Here is a 12,600-nt window from a genome sequence, read left to right on the forward strand (position 1 = left end):
GGAATAACCATATTGGTTTGAATGCTTCTACCTGATGTAGATGTGGATATACCCGGGATTAATATCATATCCACATTTGACTTATTGGTATTTGATCTATTCTCGGGGACGCCTGCGAATATGATCCATCAGCCTTAGTCAAAGCATATGTTCTGATTGCAGATTCACGTGGTCTGTGATAACTCTCCTCCGATTAATTCACCCTGATGGTGATTTGCCTCACGAAGAGGTTCATCTTAATGATGAAGTTCCTAGCAATGCGCGCAATATCATTGTGCTGGGAATACGGAACAATGAATCTTTCGTTTTTGGGAAACGACGGAGATCATTATTAAATGTGGGAGACAAATATGTCGACACCTATCTTGCCGCTCTAGATTGCAAATGGATCCAAAACAAAGTCCTAGGCATGAGTGCTTGAAGCTCTCTTATCGGGTCATTGATAAATGCAATCGAGGCTGAACCAATAATCGCAAAATGAAAGTCGCGAGCTTGAAGTTCGGACATTTATGGGCACTATTGAAATAATGTGTGGTGAATGCGATGGTTCAAGTGGTCTTGTGAGAGACCCATCCCACATATGTGTTGAATAAACACTGTTCCGCTATGTAATATATCTGGCAAACGCCATGAATTAAAATATGCAGTTAATAGGATTCTGAAGATCCGTCATGAGATCCTAGAAGGACTCATATATTTGAATTATAAATTTGCAACATATAAATCTCATACCGAATAATACATTCCTGATGAATGATCACTCTCCTATGTAGGGAGAATATCTCGTAGTTGAGACTATCGTTCCCAGATGGAACCTATCCAGAAGAAACAAAGTCTGTGTTGAACACCAAAGTTTGATAATCTCTATAAAGGGATAAAGACCCATACAGACCCGAAAAGGAATAAGATGAGGTACCAAAGGACTTGAAGTTCACCGAATAAGCACATGTGCATTCCATGAGTTTTACTCATGGTAATTTCCACTAGATGTGGAATTACGGTATCCTCTAAAGCCCTGATGGCAGAAACCTATAAGGTTTAGGTGTTACTGGCAAAATATCCCCATTGTGCCAGAATGACAGACTATAACGATGTATCTGATCGATGAAAAATCCCTGATGGATTACGATCTTAGATGGACTTTTGTTACACCATCATAGATGTTGCAATGGATGAACGCCTCGAGCGATGTGTCATATTTAGAATATGTACTATTGCAACTATATTATCCCCTAAGTCCTATTGAAGGACATGTTATTTGCTTTGCACAACTATGTATAAATTGTGGTGTAAGATAGAAAATGATAGCACCCCAACCTCATTCATTCTCGTTATTCCAGATGAACAATGAGACATATATCTTGAAGAATATGCATGAGTTATGAGGGATAAAGACTTTGACAGATGTCATCGTCAGGGGGAGCAAATACTTATATTGATCACAACCGTGAGACAATAAATGTCATATTCTATGCCCTGAAGGCGTGAGCTTGATGATCAATATGTGAACCTTTATGGAACTTTCTATCAAATATATAGATCTAGTCGATCGAATACCATCAATCAGAGTGGCTTATTTATATTGATACGTGCACTTACCTCGTATATCCTAGAAGTGAGTAGAGGTAAAGTTCCTGAAATAGTCCTTGCAAGGATATGCAATCCGTTTGCTAAATCTTTATGTGCATATACTTCTAGAAGAAGATATTTTGCCTTATTGATACAGTTTTACAATGATCAGGGGGAGCACATTTCTAAAAGTTAGCCCTTGTAGAAGATTCGATAGAATCTAGATCTCAGAGGATCGAAATCTGTCCCGATGACAGCTGTTGTACTCTTTTTCCCTTGGTGAGTTTTCTTGAAGTTTCTCACATGAGGTTTTTAACGAGGCAACAAAGTGCAAATGCAATTTGTATCACCATGCTCTCTTTCTCCATATTTTTCCCACTGGGTTTTTCGGAGTTTTAACGAGGCATGTGTTGGTCGCGGTATTCGCCCAAGGGGGAGTGTTAAGTAACCCTAGTTAGGGTTATGTGGGCAAATACCTGCTTTGCCCCTGAGGGGTCTCACATCTCTATATAAGGAACCTGTACACCCCTTTATATTACAGAGAACAGAAAGAGGCCAGAGGCCCAACCTTATATCTTGTGTCTCGTGTGTTTCCTCTGTCGTGCTTATGGGAAGGGAGACGGGTACTCTACAGCTTCTTGCGCCTCTACTGCTGACGGGAGGGAAGGGAGCGGATCTGGTGATCCGTGGTGACGTAGTTCTCAACAGGCAAGGCCAGCAACTAGACCGCCACACTTGATATGATTGGCAGCAGATGGGAAGCACCGCTCCCAAGTACCCAACCACCACGCGCTTTCATTTACCACGACGCGTACATCCATGCATTTATTGGGCCCACTACCACGCCGGTCGGCCCTGCTTTGGGCTATGGCTCAAATAACCGCGGCATTATTAGAGCAACCCCAAAATATTGGTCAAAAAGATTACCAAATTTACTAATTTAACTATTATATAAAATATTTTAAAAAAAGAGTAGACTAGTCTAACAAACTACAAGTTCAGAACTATTTATGACAAGTGAAACATGCTATCTAAAAAGAGAGCGAAATGATAGGAATTGAGATGCTCAGGATCTTACCTAACTCCGTAAAAAGCCAATTCGAGAGCCTAAAACCTATATAATGTGGAAATCCCAATCAAACTCATAGGTTATGAGTTCATACCTTCTTGATTTGCTCGAGTGCGGCGACGACAACAATCGCAATGGTGTCTCTGTTTTGTCCTCCTTGTGTACCCCCTCCTTGTGGTTGGGGAGGTGGATTCCTGCCTCCCGTCATGTTCTCTGTGTCGACCACCAGTGGTGTTAGCTCGTCCATGTTCGTCGCATTGTAGCTCTTCCAGTCACTGCAAACACCTAGGCGATTGGGGCCTTTGTCATGTGGGCTTAGGATTTGGGCGAAGCTTAGCGTTGGCTTAACCCCAAGCCCTTAATCATTGGCGCTTGATATGGTTGACATCAGATGGGAAGCACCGCACCCAAAAACCACACGCTTTCATTTACCTCGAGGCTTGATATGGTTGGCATCAGATGGGAAGCACCGCACCCAAAACCACGTGCTTTCATTTACTTCGACGTGTACGTCCATGCATATAGTATGCTTGCATGTATTAGAGCAAAATAACCGCGCCCTTCACATCCACGCGGGCGACCCTGCTTTGGGCTACAGTTCATATAACTGCGTCATTATTAGAGCAACTCCAAGAGACTGGTAAAAAGATTGCTAAATTTACTAATTTAACTACTATATAAAATGGATTTTTTAAAAAGAGTAGACTAGTCTAACAAACTCTTTTTCAGAACTTTGTATGACGAGTGAAGCAGACTATCTAAAAATAAAGAGCAAAAGGATAGAAATTGAGATGTTCAATATCTTACTTAAGTCCCTTGAAAGCCAAACCGAGAACCTATATAATATGGGAATCATAATCTAACCGAGAGGCTTACCTTCTTGATTTGCATTGAGCGTGGCAGCGACGATCGCAGTGGCGTCCATCATCTGTCCTCCTTGCCTTGCGGCTGAGGAGGTGGATCCTTGTCTGCCATCGTGTTCCTCCGTGTCGACCATCAGCGACGTTAGCCCATCCATGTTCGTCGCCATTGCAGCTCTTCTAGACACTACACAAGCACCTAGGCGATGGGGGGGGGCTCTATCAATGTGGGCTTAGGGTTTGGGTTAAGCTTAGTGTTGTCTTAACCCGTCAGCCTTTAATCCTTTTATATGGTGCTTGTGTGACTGGGGCTGCAACCATGGTTAAGGTGCCCCTAGATTAGGGGCGTGAGATTAGAGAGTCAATTAGGATTAACTCGATCCCAGTTATTATTACCCATAGTAGACGACATTCTAACACGAAAGTGTAGGGATGGAGAGCTCCTAAATTTGAAAAGCCATTTACAGAGTATTGATGCTGTTTTTCTTATAATAATAGGCAAATTCACCTTTACCAAACGACCTGGCTAGTTTCATGGAGTTGCTCTTATCGACTATGTATATCGTATATAGCATTGCGATTTTTTTTTCTATTTTTATAGTCCTAATTCAAATTTTTCGACAAGCATGGCTTCATTACACACCATTGAGGGTATTGCCCTGCATACGACTTTACGATCAGAATAAGATCTCTCTAAACTATCTGCATGTTGAGCATGTAATCATATTAACCTTTGTACTCATTAATCGATAAGTGACAAGAGGACGTAGAATATTACACACTGTGGTCTAAACCTCTCTAAACTATCTGCATGTTGGTTTCTGGTCTCGCGTGCTATGCCTCCGCTCTCTTTAGGGCATGTACAACCTAGACACTGCTGCACGGTACTCTAAGTATAAGACACAACTAAAACACAACATAATACAGTGGGCATGTCTAAAACATGTGTCTTACGATATTCATTGTACCAATCAGAGCATTCAATAAATTAAAGTGACCAATCAACTAGTCTCCTGTCTCGAACATAGAGCTAAGACACTGTGTCTTTGTCAAGATACATGTCTTGAGTTTTTTTACATTCACCCTCTAGACACACTATAAGACACAACTTAAGACACCCATTGTACATACCCTTAATAACTCTTCTTTTTGATACCTTATGTACCCTATTGTCTATCCACGACGATATAAAAGCAATCTAAACGTGTGCCGGCTCTTAGTTTGTATTGATTATTTCCAAGATTGGCAACGGGCCAACAACAAACATCTTTAGCCTGGGCTAGCTACTGCGTACTGAGCTGTGGTCTACTGTGTTTTTACTGTAGCACCGATGAAAATCAAGGGCGGCCAAATTTACTTCAAGTGCCTGATGATTATTTAGCATAGTAATCAGCCATATGTGTAGTGTACGTATATATGGAGATTTGAGTAAACGGTTGCTTATTAATTTGCTGTGAGTGCATGCAGTACTCCAAAGGAACATATATAGCCACGTAGACATGCATTCATAATGTATACCAAACATATTACAAACGTGTAGAAAATCTATAGATTATTAGACTGGGTCTAATAACTAAGACTCTGGGTATAGTATACTAGACTGCGTCAATACAACCACCGATGGATAGATCTTCTTCAGCGCGTGGAGAAGGATCTCGGTAACTGAAATGACAAAGAGATCGAGGAAAGACACGACAATGAGAGACGAAGACGATGGATGCGCAGCAAAAGCATGCGATGACAGCATTAAAACCATGCGTCTCTATCAAGAAAGGGCAAGGGCCGGCCGGGGTGGGTGGTGGCCCAATAGCAATGCTAGCTCTTCCTCGGTGCTAGGGCATCCCTTCCTTCTTCCACGCAGACGCAGCATATGCATGCGGTGCCGCATTAAAAGCAAATGCAAGCAGAGCAAGCGCGTCTCCCTCCTGCTTGCTGCTTGCGTTGCATGTATGGGACCTAGTCACCGAACTCACTAAATTGCCCCCACCGACTGATCGGCCGCCCACAGATGCTAGCTGCTCCGCCTTTTCTATACAGTACTTCCTCTATTTTTTTAGTTGTCGCTGGATAGTTTAATTTTATACTATCCAGCGATAACTAAAAAGAAACAGAGATAGTAGTATATACTCTAGCCGATCCATCCATGGACGACCTCTCATGTATGGCTTCTTTATGCCATGCTTCTGCGCTTAATTTAGTTGTACGTACCCAACCTACTATATATCAGTTGTCCATCTATGATCTGTCTAGCGCTATACATGCAGAGATAGTAGTATATTTCAGTTTTTCCTTGCTCATTTTACCGGCATGCATGCAGTACAAATGAGAACCCCTATATATCACTTGCAGAAACTGAACCGGCAGAGAGAGAAATGACAGTGATGAGGTTTTTCTATTTATCCAATCCGGCAATAATTAATAGTAATGATCATTCTTCTCCTAAACTAAACCAACTGTGATATCCTCAAGATCACTGCTGGTTTAGGACTAAAACTGGACAGTATATATTGATTCGAACAACACTGTTGGCTTAAGTTACAACCGGCAGATATACCTAACAACACTTGCTGATACATGCATATGCTCTTTTTAGGCCCTTTGTTTCCCTCCTAGATTATATAAGTTGGATTATAGTGAAAAAGAAAGATGATAAAATAACACTTTGGGATCACTAATAAGCTAAAATAAGCTAGCCAACGCTAGCTTATTATTTCAGTTTACTACCAACAATATCCATATATATATATATGTTACAACATGTGTATGTCGGCACACAAGATTATATTACTAACAGTAATGGCTATGGCTACCTTTATCCATACAATGTAGGGCTCAACTGCTAGGTTCCCAGCGATCGATCTCAAGTAAATTAAGATTACGTACTATGACATCATATTCGATTAGTCAAAACACTAACACACATATACCGAACATTTCATACGCATTTATGGTTTGTCAACGAAATTTCTTGATTTCATCTAAAGAATCTATAACAGTCCAGTAAAACCTACGCCACAATTGCATATAATTTGTCTCATGCTTGTTTTGTGGCATATCGTAACCGAGTGGCGAGTGTTCTTGCCGTATGGAGACCGTTTGACGAATTCAGTTGAAAGGCGCATCATGTGGAAGAAGGAACACGAATTTATCATCAATTAATGCTTCGATCTAGCTAGTGATCTGTATATGCATGCAACTTGTTCGATCAACAGTTTTATTTTATTGGAAAGAATCAACTATCCTTTTGGATCCTACAACAATTTTAGCTAGACTGAAAACTAACCGACTTCTTGTGCTTAAGAAAGTATAGTGTAAATATTTGTTACTTGAAAATGAACGCATACATGTACCCTTCATGATTTGTAACAAATTAAAGGACAGTTCCATGTTGAATACATAAAAAGTATGAAAGGTACAACTACGACCCTACTGTCAGGGCATTGTTGTTGAGATCAAACAAGTTACACACTACATTCATTGACTTCAGCTTTGATGCATTAATAGTATCTAGCCTTAAAATTTAGGCAATTATAATTAGATAATAGTCTGCAACAGAAAAAACCTATTTGCCTTATGTTTTTATTTAATCGTACATGAAATAACATATGTGCTAACACATGTGCTTGTATTTTTTTTGCTACTATTACTCGTTTTAGTGGTTGCCAACATGCCCATTGACAGTGTATAACTCACAAGACACATGTTGTGATCTCTATCAACCTCAAGATCTTCTAGCCTAGTTTCTCAAATGTGTCTGTATATATATGTGTGCATTTGTATGTGTTTGTGATCTCTGTTTACAGTAGGAAGGGGAAGCTTGTTGTTGAAGAGATGTTTACAATACGTTCTTTCAAGAAGCTTCAAATTATGTTGGGACTTGGGAAATGCGTAAGGAAGTGTCACGTCGTCTTTGATTTAGATCCACGTTTTGCTTAAAATAAACAAGATTATAATATATAAATATATATACCTCCTATCACTAACCAGGACAAATCATAGAATTGTCAATTTCAAATACTAAACGAATAATTCATATATCAATAAGAACATTTGGTATCCATAACATATCCAAATCTGAACATCCGATCCAAAGTTAGATTTCTGATCTGTATATGAAATAATGTACCAATATTTAACGAATTGTACACCATTTGTATTCGACAGCGAATCCTGCATGTATTCATATTCGTCATATCCGTTTGTATCATATCTAGGAAATGAGGGAATCATATATATATGTTTTTTTTCTGAAAGGGACATATCCCCCATTTCATTAAGAAATGGAAATAAGCATATATATATATATATATATATATATATATAGTATTTAGAGCTCTGGGCTCTATTTAACTACAGGAAGCTCTGACCAGGTGTGTAGATCGCACCGGAGCCCTGGGCTTATTGTACCTACCTGTGCTTACGCTAAATTATAATACGAGTTATGCTGATGTGTGTATCAGTTTATGCAAATATAGTCTGCACATATTACGTGAATCGGGCCCACGCCGTCACTATAAAAACACCCACACGCCGCCAGAGATTAGGTTTTAGCGGCGGCGGCGGTTCCCTCGGGCGTGCGAGGAGGCGCCCGTGAGCAGGAGAGCCCCCGCCGCCGCGGCACTCTCCAGCCGGCGGATTGGCGGTCGTGGAGGGGGCGCGAGGAGGAGCCTCAGCGTCCGCGTCGGTACAGCTTCAGGAGGCACCGGTCGGGCGCGGCGGAGTGGGCGGCGGTGGTGCTGTTCATGGTGCTTGCGGTCGTGGTGCTGCTGGGCGCCGTGGCCGTCACTAGTAGAAAAGAGCTCAAAGCCTGCGGCACCCATAAATTATCACTGACGGTTTCAGTTATCACGCGCCAGTAAAAAAACAAGGTGGACCCGACTTAGGAACCGCCAGTGGAAACCCATTTTCACTGGCGGTTATCTTAACACAACCGCCAGTGGAAATAGGGTATTTCCACTGGCGGTTGGTGTAACAGAACCGCCAGTGGAAACCTATTTCCACTGGCGGTTGGTGTAACAGAACCGCCAGTGTAAAGACCCTATTTACACTGGCGGTTGTGTTAAGATAACCGCCAGTGGAAATAGGTTCCCACTAGCGGTTTTTCAAACCAACCGCCAGTGAACTGTCTGTTATAAAATACCCATCTTCCCCGCGACAGTGAACTGTATGCTCGCAGCCAGCTTCCATTGGAGGCGATTTTGGAGGTCCAGATTTCACAAAAATATAAGGGGGGAGGTTTTGGTCTTCATTTCTTGGAAGAAGGTGGATAAGAAAGGTTGGTTTATGTTTCTTTGTCAATTTTTGTTCATTCTTGCTCAATTTTAGCCACATTTTGGATCTAGGGTTTCACATGTGAGAGAGAAGAGTATAGATAGGTAATTTTCTCTATTTTCTCAAATGAGGTTGCATAAGATGGTTAGTTTTTGTCTATTCCCTCTCTTTTTCATGTTTAGTTGCTTAATGAATGGTGAATGTGTTGTATGGAAGATTAGTTTAATTATGTTTCAATTGTTAGTTATTGTTTATTTTTGCTCAATTTTAACTACATTTTGAAACTAGGCTTTCACCATATGTTAAAGATAGGTTTGGGTATTAATTTTTTTTTGTTTATTAGTTGCTAGAAAAGTTTGGCTTATGTTTCTTTTGCCAAATTTTGTTTATTTTTCCTCCATTTTAGCCACATTTTGGATATAGGGTTTCACCATGTGTTAGAGATAAAGTAGTTTAACTACTTTTATTGGAAGAGATAAAGTAGTCTAACTACATTTGTATATATACCGATCAATATTTACTGTATATATACATGCATGGTAATCTGACTTGCCATGAAAACTTCGGACTGGAAGGGTAGGCAGCAGATGTCGCACTCCAACGCGTCCTTCTCCATGGATAGTGTCACAGTCGCCTCTTCCTCATCCTCCAACCCCGACTCTTCCTCATCCTCCATGTGCAGCATGTAATTTTACACGACTTTCTAGAGAGGAGAGGGAGAGGGAGAGAGAGCTATTGTTGCCAATGCGCTCGGAGCAGGTGCAGCACTTACCGTCCGTGCGGATGCAGCACTTTGCACATCCAGAATGCCCGTTCTTGCACTGATTTTACACAGGGCAGAACATCATGCTGGAGTCTACCGATCAATATGTACTGTATATATACATGCATGGTAATCTGACTTTTTAGCAGATGTCGCACTCCAACGCGTCCTTCACATTTTAGCCACATTTTTGGATATAGGGTTTCACCATGTGTTTTATGTTACTTTTTTACAGGTGGTGATGGAGAGGACATCCTGGATGTATAACTTATCAAGGCTAGATCCATCATACATATCCGAGGTCCATAGGTTTATTGATGTCGCTACGAACCATGCTTGGAGAACAAAGACAAAACACATATATTGTCCATGCATGGACTGCAAAAATGCTGCTGTATTTAATGACACAGAACAAATCATATCTCATCTGGTATGCCGAGGATTTATGAAGGATTACACAATTTGGACAAAGCATGGAGAGGGTAGCTCTTCGCCTTATACGACTGGAAACCCTGAGAACATCGACGACAGATTTCTGTTCGTTCACGAGACACACCAACCTCTTCCACAGAGCGAACATGTAGTGCAAAATGTTACTGATCATGGTTACGCTGGAGGAAATGAACATGATAGACCTCATGTTCTGCCAAGTGTTATGGATGAGGAAGATGCAGAGTTGCTAGAGGCAATGTTGCGTCGTCATACAGATCAATCGATGTTCTTAATGAAAGGTATGGAGTCCCTAAAGAAGGCAGCAGAAGAGCCTTTGTACGACGAGTCTAAGGGTTGTACCAAAGAGTTCACGACGCTCCGGTCTGTGCTAAAGCTGTTGATGTTAAAAGCTAAATATGGTGTGTCTGATGCTGGCTTCGATGCGTTCTTGAGTATTATCGCAGACATGCTTCCAAAGGAGAACAATGTGCCTGCTAACACGTACTATGCAAAGAAACTAATCAGTCCGCTCACTATGGGTGTGGAGAAGATCCACGCGTGTAGAAATCACTGTATCCTTTATCGAGGTGATGATTATAAAGACTTGGAGAGCTGCCCAAAGTGCGGTGCAAGTAGGTACAAGACGAATAAAGACTATCGAGAGGACGAAGAGTGTGTTGCATCCGTGTCTAAAGGGAAGAAGCGAAAGAAAGCCCAAAAAAAGACTTCAAAATCCACGAGCAAAGAAAAAGAAGAAGTAGACTATTATGCGCTCAAAAAGATTCCTGCTTTGGTGATGTGGTACCTCCCCGTCGTCGATCGATTGAGGTGTTTGTTCGCTAATCCTGAGGATGCCAGACTTATGAGCTGGCATGCTTCTGATGAGCACAAAAACGATGGGAAGCTTCGACATCCAGCCGATGGGAAGCAGTGGCAAGATTTCAATGACAACCACCGAGACTTTGCCGATGAACCGAGAAATGTTAGGTTCGCACTGAGTACTGATGGAATGAACCCATTTGCTGAGAGGAGCAGCAAGCATAGCACATGGCCGGTGATCCTCACCATATACAACCTTCCTCCATGGTTGATGCAGAAACGGAAGTACATTTTGCTAACCATCCTTATTTCTGGACCTACACAACCTGGAGTTGACATGGATGTATTTTTGGAGCCCTTAATGGAGGATATGAAAATATTGTGGGAAACGGGTGTTCAAATGTTGGATGAGTATCGTAAAGGTTCATTCACGCTGAGAGCAATTCTTTTTGTTACGATCAACGATTACCCTGCTCTCTTCACATTATCAGGCCAGTTTAAGGGAAAGGTTGGTTGCACAGTATGCATTGATGGAACTGCTTACGTATCCCTTGCTGCATCTAGGAAGATAGTTTACATGAGGCACAGACGCTTTTTATTGGAAGGACACAGGTACCGCATGCGAAAGATGGATAAGTACTTCGACAATAATGGTGAACTACATTCTACTGCTCCATCGGGTAACAATAGAGGTCATAGAGTTTTTGAAATAGTCAGGAATATCAAGTTTGTTTTCGGGAAGAAGACAAAAGACGGAAAAACAAGGAAGGATGTCAAACCAGCTTCGGGGGCTATATTCAAGAAGAAGTCTATTTTCTTCGAGTACTTGCCTTACTGGAAAGAGTTAGATGTGCGGCATGCGATCGATGGTATGCACGTTCAGAAGAACGTGTTTGAAAGCATAATGGGCACCTTGCTAGACATAAAGGGCAAAACAAAAGAAGGGCTCAATTCACGCATGGACTTGGTAGATTTAGGCATAAAAAAGGAACTACATCCCGTTCTTCAAGAAAATGGGAAGTACCATCTCCCAGCAGCAAGCTACAATCTCAATGTAGATGAGAAACATGCGATGTGTGTTTGGCTCAAGAATTTGAAAGTCCCATCCGGATTCTGCTCTAGCATACGGAGTATTGTGTCAATGAAAGACCTGACAATCACCAACTACAACTCACATGATTGCCATGTCATGCTGACTACATTCCTACCTATTGCCATCAGGGCTATAAATCCTTTGTTTTTAAAGATGGCAATCACACGGTTGTGCTACTTTTTCAACAGGATTTCACAAAAGGTAATTGGTCGTGATGAGTTGGCATCTCTTCAGGAATTCGCAGTGGAGACAATATCACAGTTTGAGATGTGTTTCCCTCCATCGTTCTTTGATATTATGGTGCACCTTGTGGTGCACTTGGTGCCACAAATAGAGGCATTGGGTCCTATGTACTTGCATGAAATGTGGACTTATGAACGTTTCATGTCAATACTGAATGGCTATGTATCAACCCGTGCTCGTCCCGAGGCATCCATGATAGAGGGGTACTGTACCGAAGAGGCCATTGAGTCCGGAGCTCCATTCTGCAATAGTATCCTAAAAGACCAGGTTGCAATAGGTCTGCCTCCGTCACGACACGAGGGTAGACTGTATGGAAGCGGGAGGATGGGACGGAAATCTTTCATCCCACCGGATTACGATATAGTACTTGAGGCACATCAGAGCATCCTACATCAGCTAACAATAATGGAGCCATTTATCCAACAACACATCAATGAGCTTCGCGAGCAAAATCCTGGGCATACGGATGATTGGGTAATGA

This window comes from Zea mays, chromosome 6, assembly GCF_902167145.1.
Source record: "Zea mays cultivar B73 chromosome 6, Zm-B73-REFERENCE-NAM-5.0, whole genome shotgun sequence".
NCBI lineage: Eukaryota > Viridiplantae > Streptophyta > Magnoliopsida > Poales > Poaceae > Zea > Zea mays.